Source organism: Ursus arctos, unplaced genomic scaffold, assembly GCF_023065955.2.
Source record: "Ursus arctos isolate Adak ecotype North America unplaced genomic scaffold, UrsArc2.0 scaffold_2, whole genome shotgun sequence".
Lineage (NCBI taxonomy): Eukaryota > Metazoa > Chordata > Mammalia > Carnivora > Ursidae > Ursus > Ursus arctos.
Window position 1 is genome coordinate 43,540,239 of NW_026622874.1, and position 14,486 is coordinate 43,554,724.

At 37.4% G+C, this 14,486-nt stretch overlaps 1 pseudogene; it reads left to right on the top strand.

Annotated features, from left to right (window-relative positions):
- Positions 1–4,994: 4,994 nt before the first annotated feature.
- On the top strand, positions 4,995–5,998 carry LOC125282357 (glyceraldehyde-3-phosphate dehydrogenase-like; annotated as a pseudogene).
- Positions 5,999–14,486: the final 8,488 nt, after the last annotated feature.

Below are 14,486 nucleotides of genomic sequence, written 5' to 3' on the forward strand. Positions count from 1 at the left end.
AGATAAACTCCAAATGGATGAAAGACCTTGATGTGAGACAGAAATCCATCAAAATCCTAGAGCACAGCATAGGCAGCAACCTCTATGACATCAGCCACAGCAACCTTTTTCATGACACATCTCCAAAGGCAAGAGAAACAAAAGAAAAAATGAACTTGTGGGACTTCGTCGAGACAAAAATCTGCACGGCCAAGGAAACAGTCAAAAAACTAAGAGGCAGCCCCCGGAATGGGAGAAGATATTTGCAAATGACACTACAGGTAAAAGACTGCTATCCAAGATCTACAAGGAACTTCTCAAACTCAATACACAAGAAACAAATGAACAAATCCTAAAATGGGCAGAAGATATGAACAGACACTTTTCCAAAGATGACATGCAAATGGCTAACAGACACATGAAAAAGTGTTCAAAATCATTAGTTATCTGGGAAATTCAAATCAAAACCACACTAAGATACCACCTTATGCCAGTTAGAATGGCAAAAATTGACAAGGCAAGAAACAATTGTTGGAGAGGATGTGGAGAAAGGGGATCCCTCCTACATTGTTGGTGGGAATGCAAGTTGGTACAGCCACTCTGGAAAACAGTGTGGAGGTCCCTTAAAAAGTTAAAAATTGAGCGACCCTATAACCCAGTAATTGCACTACTGGGTATTTACCCCAAAGATACAGACGTAGTGAAGAGAAGGGCCATATGCACCCTGATGTTCATAGTAGCATTGTCCACAATAGCTAAATCGTGGAAGGTGCCGAGTTGCCCTTCAACGGATGACTGGATTAAGAAGATGTGGTCCATATATACAATGGAATACTACTCAGCTATCAAAAAGAACGACTTCTTAACATTTGCTGCAACATGGATGGGACTGGAGTAGATAATGCTAAGTGAAATAAGTCAAACAGAGAAAGACAATTGTCATATGGTTTCACTCGTCTATGGAACACAAGAAGTAGGAAGATCGGTAGGGGAAGAAAGGGATAAAGAAAGGGAAGGTAATCAGAAGGGGGAATGAAGCATGAGAGACTATGGACTCTGGGAAACAAACTGAGGGTTTCAGAAGGGAAGGGGGTAGGGGAATGGGATAGGCTGTTGATGGGTAGTAAGGAGGGCACGTATTGCATGGTGCACTGGGTGTTATATGCAACTAAGGAATCATGGAACATTACATAAAAAAACCAGGGATGTACTGTATGGTGACTAACATAATATAATAAAAAATTTATTAAAAATAATAATAATAAAAAAGAAAGGGCCATGTGCCTGATGCTAAGGAGGACTGCAGTATAGAAAGCACCTTGCATCTCATAGATCTTCTCCCATGAAGATGGGAGCTTCTGCAGAAGTGTGCATGAAAAAGCAAAGCTAATGCCCTTTACTTACTCTATGTAAGAACGCTGTATAGAAACCATCTCTCACCTTGCATCTTTTTTTTTAATTTTAATGTTTTTTATTATATTATGTTAGTCACCATACAGTTCATCCCTGGTTTCTGATGTAAAGTTCGATGATTCATTAGTTGTGTATAACACCCAGTGCACCATGCAATACATGCCCTCCTTACTACCCATCACCAGTCTATCCCATTCCCCCACCCCCCTCCCCTCTGAAACCTTCAGTTTGTTTCTCATAGTCCATAGTCTCTCATGCTTCTTTCCCCCTTCTGATTACTCCCCCTTTCTTTATCCCATTCTTCCCCTACTGATCTTCCTAGTTCTTATGTTCCATAGATGAGAGAAGAATTTGTTGTCCATATATACAATGGAATATTACTCAGCTATCAGAAAGAACGAGTTCACCTCACATCTTCTGTCATGAAATGGAAGTCTTTCAAAAAGGCTGTGTGAAAGCCCAAAGTGCCATCTACTTAATTGTTCTGAGAACCAAGGCTGTGTAGAGAGAATGCAACCTCGAACTAACATCCCGATTTGTGAATAGAGAAGCGTTTTCCAATATTTGTGTTGAACCTTCAGGAAACTGCCATCTACTTAACTCTCAGGGAGAGTACCGTAGAGAAAAGGTCTTCCAACTCACATCTTGTGTCCTGAAGGTGGAAGCCTGTGCAAAATGTGCATAAAAGCTTAACGAACATACTGCATACTCAGTTTCAAGTAAGAATACCCTATGGAAACCACCATCCAACTCATATCTTCTGCCATCCAACATGTGTGTTGAGCCTTAATTAAAGTGCCATATCCTTAGCACTGAGTCAGAACACTAGCTAGACAACGTCTTCCCACTCATATCTTCTCTCATGAAGATTCAAGCCTTTTCAAAAGTGTGTATGAAAGCATACGGAAAGGGCCATACAGTTACTTGGAAGATGGAACACTGTATCGAATCCAAATTTCAGCTCACGTCACCTGTGTTGAATGATAAGGGAAGCGCCATATAAGTAACATGAAGAAAAAATATAAAAGATCGTCTGTAGAGCATATAGAATCTTCCAACACCCATCTTTCATGAAGATAGATGCATTTGCAAAAGTGTGCATGAAAGCATTGAGGAACCAGCCGTATGTTTCACTTGAGGTAAGAACACTTTTGGGAAACCATCTTCCAACTCACATCTGTCCTGAAGATGGCAGCCTTTGCAAAAAGTATGAGTGAAGGTGTTAAGAAGAGATCCAGCCACTTAATTCTGAGCACCAAGTCTTTGTAGAGAGAATGCAACATTGAACTAACATCGTGACTCATAAAGACAGACATGCGTTTTCCAGTATGTGTGTTGAACCTTCAGGAAAGGGCCATAGTAGGTGAGAACACTGGATAGATAGCATAAGATGCTCACAACTCACAACTTCTGTCATGAAGATGGAAACTTTTGCAATGTTGTGTTGAAAGCATAAGGAAAGTGGCAGAGACTTAGCTTCAAGAAAGGACAGTAGCGAATCCATCCTTCAAGCACGTCTTCTTTCATGAAGTTGGAAGCATTCTCAGAAGCGTGTTTCTCAGCATAAGGAAATTATCGTATGCTTAACTTTACAAAAGAACTCCATAGAAAACCATCTGAAACTCACATCTTCTCTAATGAAGCTGGAAGCATTGGCTCAAGGGTGAGGGAATGTGTAAAGAAATGACGCTTACTAAACTCTGGCACCAAGCCTCTGTATAGAGAATGCAACTTGAAACATCCTGATGCATGAAGAGAGAAGCTTTTTCAAATATCTGTGTTGGACAGTAAGAGAAGTGCCATATGCAGAACACACTAAGAAAGAACACCATCTAGAAACAACCTTCCAAATCACATCTACCTTCATGAAGATGGATGTATTTTCCAAAAGTGTGTATGAAAACATAAGGAATGTGCTGTATGCTCAAGTAAGAACACCCTTTGGAAAAGATCTTCCAACTCACATCTTCTGTAATGAAGATGAAAGTACTTGTGGAAGTGTGAGTGAAAGCATAAGGAGAGGTTCTATCTAAGTAGTTGTGAGAACCAAGTCTGTGTTGCTAGAAGGCAACATTGAAGTCACATCGTGACGCATGAATATACACGCATTTTCCAATACATGTGTTGAACCTTAAGGAAAGGGCAATATACACAAATCTCAGAACACTGAATAGACACCATCTTCCAAGTCACATCTTCTGTTAGGAAGATGGCAAGTTTTTCAAAAATGTCTACGAATGCATAAGGAAAATGTCACCTACTGGATGCTAGGAGAGAACACTCTATATAAAAGCATCTTGCACCTCACATCTGGTGTCATGAAGTGGGAACATTGTGCAAAACGGTGTCTGCAAGCATCAAGATAATGCCCTTTGTTTAACTACGTAAGAACACTACACAGAAAGCATCTGTCAACTCACATCTGTCATAAGGAGGAAAGCCATTTGAAAAGGTTGTGTGAAAACAAAAAGAAAGTGCCATCAGTCAATTCAGTGAACCAAGTTTGTGTAGAGAGACGGCAACATTGGTCAGTGAAGATACAAGGGCTTCCCAATATGTGTGTTGAACCTTAAGGAAACTGCCATAGTCATAACTCTCAGTAAGAAGAGGGTATGTAAAGGGTCTTCCAACTCCCATCGTCTGTCATGATGATGGAAGCATGTTTCAGAGTGTGAATGAAAGCTTAAGGAAAGGGCCATGAACCAATCCTCAGGAAAAACATTGTATTGACGCCATCTTTCAACTCACGTCTTCGGTCGTGAAGATGAAACCATTTGCACAGGTGTATAAGAAAACATAAGGAAAGTGCCATATACTGAAGTCTAAGAAAGAACCCCGTAGAGAAAGCATCTTGCATCTCACAGTCTTCTGTCATGAAAACGGAAGCATGTGCAAAAGTGTGTACCAAAACATAAACATGAAGCGCTTTGCTTAACTGTATAGAAGAACACTGTATAGACACCATGTCTCAACTCACAACTTCTGTCGTGAAGATAGAAGCCTTGGCAAGAGTGTGTGCGAGCGTGTAAAGAAAGTGCCGTCTACTTAATTCTGAGAATCAAATCTGTGTAGACTGAACGCAACATCAACCTAATGTCCTAATGCTCAATGATACAAGTGTCTCGTGTGTGTGTGTGTGTGTGTGTGTGTGTGTGTGTGTGTGTGTGTGTTGAACCTTAAGGAAAGCACCAAATGCTTAATGCTCAGTGAGAGCACTAGATACATGGCATCTTTCAACTCACATCTTCCGTCGTAAAGATGGAAGCTTTTTCAAAATGTGTGCCTGAGAGAAAAAGGAAGTGCTGTATTCTTGACTCTCAGGAAATCCTGTACCAAAAACATCTTTCAACTGGCATCTTGGGTCATGAAGATGGAAGCATTGTCAAGAGTGTGAGTGAACGCTTAAAGAAAAGTACCATCTACTTAATTCTGAGAAGAACATCTGCGGATAGGGAATGCAACTTCAAACATCCTGATTAATGAAGATACAAGCTTTTTCAAATTTCCGTGTTGATCAATGATGAAAGTGGCTTCATAGATTAACACTTCCCATTGGAGAACTGCATCTTCTGGTGTATTGCCATCTGCATCACTGAGACATGATGGTGAAGGTAAGAGTAAATGGATTTGACCGTATAGGGTGCCTAGTCACCAGGGCTATTTTCAACTTTGGCAAATTGGATATTGTTGCCATCAATGACCCATTCATTCGCCTCAATTATGTGGTCTACAAATTCCCGTATGATTCCACCCATGGCAAATTTGATGGCACATTCAAGGCTGAAATGGGAAAATTGTCATCAATAGAAAGCCCATCTCCATCTTCTAGGAGTGAGATCCTGGCAACATCAAATGGGGTGATGCTGGTGGTGAGTATGTTGTGGAGTCTTCACCACCTTTGAGGTCTTTACCACCTTGGAGAAGGCTGAAGCCACTTGAATGGTGGGCTAAGAAAGTCACCATCTCTGTCCCTTCTGTTGGTGCCCCCATGTTTGTGATGGATATGAAACATGAGAAGTATGACAACTCCCTCAAGATTGTCAGCAATGCCTCCTGCACCACCAACTGCTTGGGTCCTCTTGCCAAGGTCATCTATGACAACTTTGGCATCATGGGGGCAACTCATGACCATAGTCCATGCCATCACTGCCACCCGGAAGACTGTGGGCAACCCCTCTGGGAAGCCATGGCGTGATGGTCGAGAGGCTGCCCAGAACATCATCTCTGCTTCTATTGGAGCTGCCAACGTTGTAGGTAAGGTCATCCCTGAGCTGAACGGGAAGCTCACTGGCATGGTCTTCCATGTCCCCCCACCAACATGTCAGTCATGGATCTGACCTGCTACCTGGAAAAAGCTGCCAAATACAATGACATCAAGAAGGTGATTAAGCAGGCATCAGAGGGCCCCTCAAGGGCATCCTGGGCTATACTGAAGACCAGGTTGTCTCTTGAGGCTTTAACAGTGGCACTTACTTCCACCTTTGATACCGGGGCTGGCATTGCCCTCAATGACCACTGTGTCAAGCTTATTTCCTTGTATGACAATGAATTTGGCTATAGCAACCAGGTGGTGGACCTTGTGGTCCACAGGGCCTCCAAGGAGTAAGAGCCACCTGGACCACCAGCCCCAAAAAGAGGAAGAGGAAGAGCAAAGCCCTTGGCTGCTGGGGAGTCCTTGCCCACAAATCATCCCCCAACACACTGAGACTTTCCCAACCTCTCCACAGTTTCTATCCCAGACATGCTGAAGAAGGGGAGGGACATGGGAAGACCCATCTTGTCATGTACCATCAATAAAGTATACTGTACCCAGCTCTCGCCATCCCCCAATTCAACTTTATTGCAGAATATTTGATATATAGATGCCCTTTAATTCTTAACTAAATGTAGTGGCCTCTGTCACCAATACTCTTTTGAAACTACTCTTGTAGATGGGTCAGTAAATCCATTTACTGCTAAATCCAATGAACAACTTTTATTCTGAAGAAATTTTGATTCCATGTAGCACTGTATATTATTGATCAAGTTAACATTTCAATAATTTTTCCTTCAAAAATAATAAATAGTGGATATATGTTCATTGTAGAAAAATTTGAAAAGCAAAAATAAAATAATTTCCACAACTGAAATATACCCATTCTTACACATCATCTATACAGTTTATATATGCACAAACATATGTAGCAAAGTAATACTTAAGTATGCATGTGTGTGACTATCTACATATATAGAAATATCTTAATATGATCCCTCCTTCACAAAATTTTAAATACTCTATCAGTGTGGCTTAGACATCTTTCCATGTCAATGTATATTCTCCAATAGTACATGCTAGTTATTAAAGAAAAAAAAAAAGCTACATGATGGTGAAGTGGAAGCCAGAAAAAAAATCTAGAAGGATGGCAAAATAACTGTAATGAAGATAGAAACTGACAAATTAGAAAATGGTAGAATTCGTCCACAGAAAATATTTTTTAAAACTTTTTTAGAAACTACTTTCTTTCAAAGATATGAATTTAAAAAGAGAAAAAAGTCAGATACTTGGTAATTAGAAGCGAGAAATTAAATGAGTCTTAACCATAAACTAAGATTGAAACAAAAACAAAACCTAAAGGAAAACCGTATCATTACCAATGTCAACTTGTCACTCAACATTTTCTCTGTATATTCTAAATAGGCTGCATGATGTTTGGGACAATGGATTAAGTGGTATATCTCATGTGATTGTGCTCTAATCAGCTGTTAATTTCATTCACTCTCATTGTCATAAACCTACTCTCTAGAAAGCAACATCATAGTGTTTTCATTCTTTAGTAAATGTGAATGCATTCTCTCATGTCACAATTAAGCCCTTCACATTGAACATTAAATTACATAATAACAGTAATAACCAGAATATAGTAAGAAGTAGGCAACATAGAATTTCAGAGCATGTACTCTGGACAAATGGTTTGGATTCATAACTTAGCTCTTCTACTTTGAGTAAGTTAGTTTTCTAATCTGTCAAGTAGTAATGATAATAATAGAATTTATCACATATGGTTGTTGTGAAGATTGCATGAATTAATATATGTAAAACATTTAGAAAAGTTACCAGAACACAGAGAAATACTTTAAGTACTAGCTGTTGTTATCACTAGGATTTAAATGGTAGAAGAACAGCAATTTTTTTCTTCTATTCCCCACTTTATTTTCAACCCTTAGAATAGAGAGTAACACATGGTAGATGCTCAATAAATTTTCTTGAATAATGAACATTTATTAAACACTTCCAATAGCCAGGCATGGAGATAACATATTTTATGTGCATTACTTCATTAATCTTGCTAATAAACTGTTGAGTTTAATACACTTATCATCTGTCTTTTCTTGATATGGACCTTAAAACATGGGTTAAATTAGCTGTCAGATGTCAGCTGATTAGGAAGCTTATTAATTTCCTATTGCTACTATAAAAATTACCACAAACTTAGCAGTTTCAGTAATACATACTTATCATCTTACATTTCTATATGTCAAAAATCTGAAATGAGTCTTACTGGGGTAAAATCAAGGTATTGAAAGTCTGACTTCCTCTTTAGAAGCTGTAGGGAGAATCTTTGCTTGCCTTTCTCAGTTTCTTGAGGCCTTCTGATTTCCTTAGCTCATGGCTTTTTCTCTCCACTTTCAAAGATATCATGTATAAAAAAACAAAACACTCAGATAGGGGTAAACTCTGAGATGACCTAAATGTTTTTATTAAAATAAGAAGACTGTAAGGCAGTTATTTTAAATACAAACTCATTAGTGAACAGATAGGTAGTTCAATAAGTAGGAAACTAAAAAAATTAAATATAATTAAATGTAGATTTTAGAACTAAAATACAGTATATATAAAAATCTGACATAAAAAATAAAGCATCTGAAATTTTAAAAATCACTGGATTGCCATGTCATGATATCAATTTGGACCATGTAGAAAGATGAGTCAGTGAACTTGAAAATGGATACTTAGAAATCACAGCATTGGAAGAACAGAATGAAAAAAGATTCAAAATAAAACATAGCTCTTTATGGAAAAATATCATATCCTGTAACATGTATCTTTTTGGAGGCCCAGAAAGAGACTAGAAAATGAGTCAGCATTTCATTTTATTTTTGAATAATATTTTCCTAATGACTAATGTTATTTATCATCTTTTCATGTGCCTGTTGAAATCTTGTATGTCTTCTTTAGACAATTGTCTGCTAAAGTACTTCGCCATTTTTGGTGGTGTTGTCTTTATGCTGTTGTAAGAGTCATCATATATTTTGCATTCTAGACCCATACCATATATAGACTTTGCAAATATTTCCTCCCATTCTGTAGGTTGTCTTTTCACTTTCCTAATGGCACAAAATTTTTAAATTTTACTGAAGTCCAAAGTCTATTTTTTTATTTTATTCATGCTTTTTGTGTCCCATCTAAAAATCCATTGCAAAATCCAAGGCCATAAAGATTTACCTCTGTTTTCTCCTAAGAGTTTTATTGTTTTCCTCTTATATTTATATTGCTGTTACATTTTTAGTTAATTTTGTATATAGTATAAGTTAGAGATACAACTTCATTCTTTTGCATTAAGATAACTGATTATCCTAGCACCATTTTTGAGGAAAATATTCTTGCCCTCAATGAATGGTGATGACCGCCTTATTGAAAGCAAAGTGGCCATAAATACAAGTTTATTTTTGGAGTCTTAATTCTATTCCATTGATCCATATGTCTATCCTTCTGCCAGTAACACAGAGTCTTGATAAATGTACATTTATCATAAGTTTAGAAATAGAAGTGTGAGTGCTCCAGTTTTATTCTTCTTCTCAAGATCATTTTGGAGGATTGGCTTTCCATTTCTGCCCCCCCCCCAAAAGCCCATTGAAACAGGGATTCAATAAATTCAATAAAGATTGCATTGCTACTATAGATCACCATAGATCATCTTGAATAGTATTTCCAACTGCATAATAGTAAGTCTTCTAATCTATAAACATTGATGTCTTCCATTTGTGTAGATCTTTTTAAATTTCTTCCAGCAATATTTCAGTTTTCTTTGTATGTCTTTAACCTTCATTAAATTTGTTCTTAGATATTTTGTTCTTTTGAATATTATTGTAGACTGAATTATTATTTTTTTAAATTTTCTTTTCCAATTGTTCATTGTTGGTGTATAGAAACACAACTGATTTGTTTGTGTTGGTCTTGTACCCTACAACTTTGGTGAATTTGTTTATTAGCTATAATAGGGTGTATGTGTGGGTTCCTTATGATTTTCTATACATAGAATTATGCCATCTGCAATTAGAGATAGTTTTAACTCTTACTTTAAAATTTGGATGGGTTTTTTTTCTTTTATAGGATAGTTGTTTGGCTAGAACTTTGGATGCAATGTAAATAGCAGTGGTAAAAAGAGCCATCCTTATCTTTTCCCTGATCTTAGGAACAAAGCTTTCTATCTTTTACCATTGAGCATGACATTAGGCATGGGGTTTTTCATAAATGTCCTTTATATATTCAGGATGTTCCCTTCTATTCCTCATTTTCTGAGTGTTTTTATTATGAAAGAATGTTGGATTTTGTCATGCCTTCTCTGCATCAATTGAGATGATCATGTGCCTAACTCCTCTTCATTCTATTAATGTGGTGTATTACATTGATTAGCTTTATTATGTTGAACCACCCTTGATTCCTGGGATAAATCCCACTTGGTCATGGTATATAATTATTTTAACATGTTGTTGGATTCAGTTTGCTAATATTTTGTTGAGAATTTTCCGCTCATATTCATAAGGGATATTGGTCTGTAGTTTTCTTTAATTGTGCTGTCTTTGTCTGGCTTTTGTATCAGGGTAATGCTGGCCTTCCAGAAAGAGTTAGGAAATGTTGTCTATTCCATTTTTTGGAGTAACTTGAGAAGAATGATTTCACTTATCTCTTGACACTTTCAAGGTTCTATGTTCTTTTTTTTTTAAGATTTTATTTATTTATTTGACAGAGAGAGAGACAGCCAGTGAGAGGGAATACAGGCAGGGGGAGTGGGAGAGGAAGAAGCAGGCTCCCAGCAGAGAAGCCTGATGTGGGGCTCGATCCCAGGACTCCGGGATCACGTCCTGAGCCGAAGGCAGATGCTCAATGACTGAGCCACCCAGACTCCCCCAAGGTTCTATGTTCTTTTTTTAAAAAATATTTTATTTAGTTATTTGACAGAGATAGAGACAGCCAGCGAGAGAGGTAACACAAGCAGGGAGAGTGGGAGAGGAAGAAGCAGGCTCATAGCAGAGGAGCCTGATGTGGGGCTCGATCCCTTAACACCGGCATCATGCCTTGAGCTGAAGGCAGACGCTTAACCGCTGTGCCACCCAGGCACCCTCCAAGGTTCTATGTTCTAAACTGCTTTCTGCAGTTTTATTATAATGTGTCTTAGTGTGGATATCTTTGTTTATCCCACTCAGAGTTTATTGAGATTCTTGGACATCTAGATTGATATACTGATACATTTTAAGAGATCTGGGAAATTTGGGGCCATTATTTCTTCAAATATTCTGCCTTTTTTTCTTTCTTCTCGTTCTGGAACTCCAATAACTCATATGTTGGTGTGATTGATAGTGTACCAAGGATCCTTAGGCTCTGATCATTTTTCTTTCTTTTTTATTTCTTCTCCTCGGACTGGTTAAATTATCTTATCTTCAAGTTTACCAAGTCAGTCTTCTGTCTTCTCAAATCTGCTGTTGAACTCGAGTGAAACTTTCATTTCAGTTATTGCACTTTTCAGCTCCAGAATCTCTATGGTCCTTTTTACACTTTCTCTCTTTATTGATATTCTCTACTTCATACATTGTTTCCATTTCCTCTAGCTCTTTGTCAATGGTTTCCTTTAGCTATCTGAGCACAGTTAAGAAAGTGATTTAAAGTCTTCATCTAGGAAGTCAACATCTCCACTTGCTCATACACAATTTATATTAATTTCGTATTTTCCTGTAAATGGATCATGTTTATCTTTCTCTGTATTTTTTGTAAATTTTTGTTAAAAATTGGACTTTTTGAGTATTATATGCAAAAAAAATTGATGGGGAAAAATGAAGATAGAAATTCACATAGGAAGAAAGAGAGGAAAGAAGAAAGGGAAAGAAAAGGGAAAAGAAAAGGAATGAAGGCAAAGAGAGGAAGGGAAAGAAAATAAAATAAAAGAAGAAAGAAAAAACAAGCAAAGCAAAGTAAAATATTACTCTTCAAGTCTTTGCAAATTGACTCTTACTGGGGCAAACATCTAGCCAGGCCCTTTATAACTCTACCTAGCTTATATTTCCTACTTGTTTTGAGCCCAAAGACAAGCCACAGTTGGGAGTTTATTGTCTTCTCAGGTCTTTTGTGAGCATGTTAACTGACCTGAACATTCATCTACCCTGGTTTCACCCATTATGCATACTAGATTTAAAAATCCCTATTCCCTCATAATACTCACTCTTTGGTCTTTCTCCCAGAATTTTGGTGTCTTTATTGTTTACTCTGTTTCTTTTTTCTTTTTTTTTTTTACTCTCACCCCCTCCCCGCAAGCAGAAACATCTTTTTCATTTGGCTTTTATTGTTTTTGAGGACCACAGAGCTTCTCTAACCTGACAGTTTCCTAGCTTGGAAATCCTAGCTATCCATACCAGGAACATGGGCTGCCCTGTTTGGACACCACCATGCTGGGGAGTGGTATAGGGTGATGGTTGTTAATATGCCACAAAGATCTCCTATTCTTTTTTCAGGGGTCTTTATCCCGGCTAAACATTTCCTTGGTTGCTATAAACCTTAGGATATTTTCCAGTTTCAATAAGGTTGATCCTGGCAGTTTTCATCATTTTGGGGGTATCTCTGGGGAGGTTCCCTACTCCTACATTTTCACTGACACCACTGGTCTATTTTCATAAGCAAAATTATTGGAATATAGACATAGCCATCTGTTTAAATATTGATGGTTGCTTTCAAGCTATGTGTTCGGAGTTGAGTAGTTGCAAAAGAGATGGTATGGGCTGCAAGCTTAAAATACTTAATAACGGGTTCTTTAAGAAAAGTCTGCAGATTTCTGTTTTAAAATTTTCTTTATACATAAACTTTGCAAGATAAAGAGTGTATTACTTCTTTTCTAATCTACATGTAATTTGTTTTTATTGCTTTATTCCATCGGCTTCAAGGTGATTCGTAAAAGGTCGTATAGAAATATTAAGAGTGGATATTTTTGCATTAGTCTTAGAAGAAATACATCTCATTTTCATGCAAAAATATTATGTTAGCTGTATATAAGAATATATTTCCTTTTTCCACCTCCATTGACCACCTTGACTGAAGAGTTTATGCTTTTAAGCCAATTTTGAATATAACCACCCATTACTTTCTCCAATATTTTACTACTCTTTTGCTCTTCTGGAACTTGATAATATGTATTCTAAATCAATTGCTCTTCTCCTATTGCTCACCGAAGCCCTGTTCAGTTCTCAGCATTGCTCTATATTTAATTGTAGCTTTATTGCTACATCTTTCTTGAATTCACTTTGTTTTTTTTTCTGAAGCACCTAACATGTTGTTAATCAAAACTAGTGAATATTTTATTTCAGATTTTATATTTTTTATCTCTAGTAGTTCCACTTGCTTTTATATAGCTTCTATTTCTTTTCATATGTTCATCATTTCTTTGTAATTCTTAAGCATAGTGTAGTAGTTGTTTTAAAATCATTGCCTACTAGTTCCATTAACTTTGTAATTTTTGGTTCTACTTTGACTCTTTTCTCTTGATGGTGAGTAACATTGTCCTACTTTGTGGGGTGCCTGGGTGGCTCACTCATTAAGCATCTGCCTACCGCTCAGGGCATGATCCTGGCATTCTGGGATTGAGCCCCGCATCAGGCCCCTCCGCTGGGAGCCTGCTTCTTCCTCTCCCACTCCCCCTGCTTGTGTTCCTTCTCTCACTGGCTGTCTCTCTCTCTGTCAAATAAATAAAATCTTAAAAAAAAAACCAACACTGTCCCACTTTGCATATTTAGTATTTTTGATTCATTGCATGACACTATGAATATTGTGTGTCTGGATTTTATTATTTATTTATTTATTTTACTTTAAGGAAAAAGAAGGATAAACAAGTCAGTGCAATGGGGAAAATATATCAGCGTATGTGTATATGCATATGCAGTTGGGAGTAGTAACATTGTTGTCAATAAAGAACGTCCAACTTTATAATCTCTCAAGGAAATGTGCTTTGAAACAATGAATTAGTCCTTAAAGCAGGAACTAAGCTTTGTGTAACTTAGGAGAAATTAGAATGGCCTTAAATTTCTTTAAGTGGAAGAATTTTTTTTAAGCATGAAAAGTTTTTAAAATGGTAAAGGCATAAATATAGTGATACCAACAAATGTCCAAGACAAGTTAAGTGAAAAATGGCAGTTGCAGAAAAGTACGTAATAGGAGATGCAAATAACTCAAGCACACATACCACAATTACACTTTTCTATAGACAAAAATAATTGTATAAATGCATTCATTCTTGAAAAACTCCTATCCGATAATGGTGGTTCATTGTAAGGAACAGGGAAGAATCAGATGGCTGTGGACATAGATTAGATGGTACTGAAAGCAGTGATTTAGATTTAATTTAGGTATATATTTTGCCTTTTTTAATGGAATTTCAGATGTTTAGTATAAAAATACCCTTTGGTGTTTTTTTTTTTAATGATTTTATTTGTTCATCTGACAGAGAGCACAAGCCAGGGGAGTGGCAGGCAGAGGGAGAGGGAGAAGCAGGCTCCCCGCTGAGCAGGAAGCTGGACACAACATGGGTTCTATGCCAGGATCCGGGGATCATGACCTGAGCAGAAGGCAGATGCTTAACTGACTGAGCCACCCAGGCACCCCAAAAACTACACTTTTGGTAGTTAAAAGTTAAATGGTCCAAGTGAATAAACATTAAAGAATGAAGGGCCTATGCTGAGGATGAGAGAGATGGCAGGTAAGATTGAGAGTGGATGAGAATCATTCATGCTTTAGTTTATATGCTTCAATATCATTTGTATATTTATCAAAGATAATGTAAAGGTAAATTTCTTGT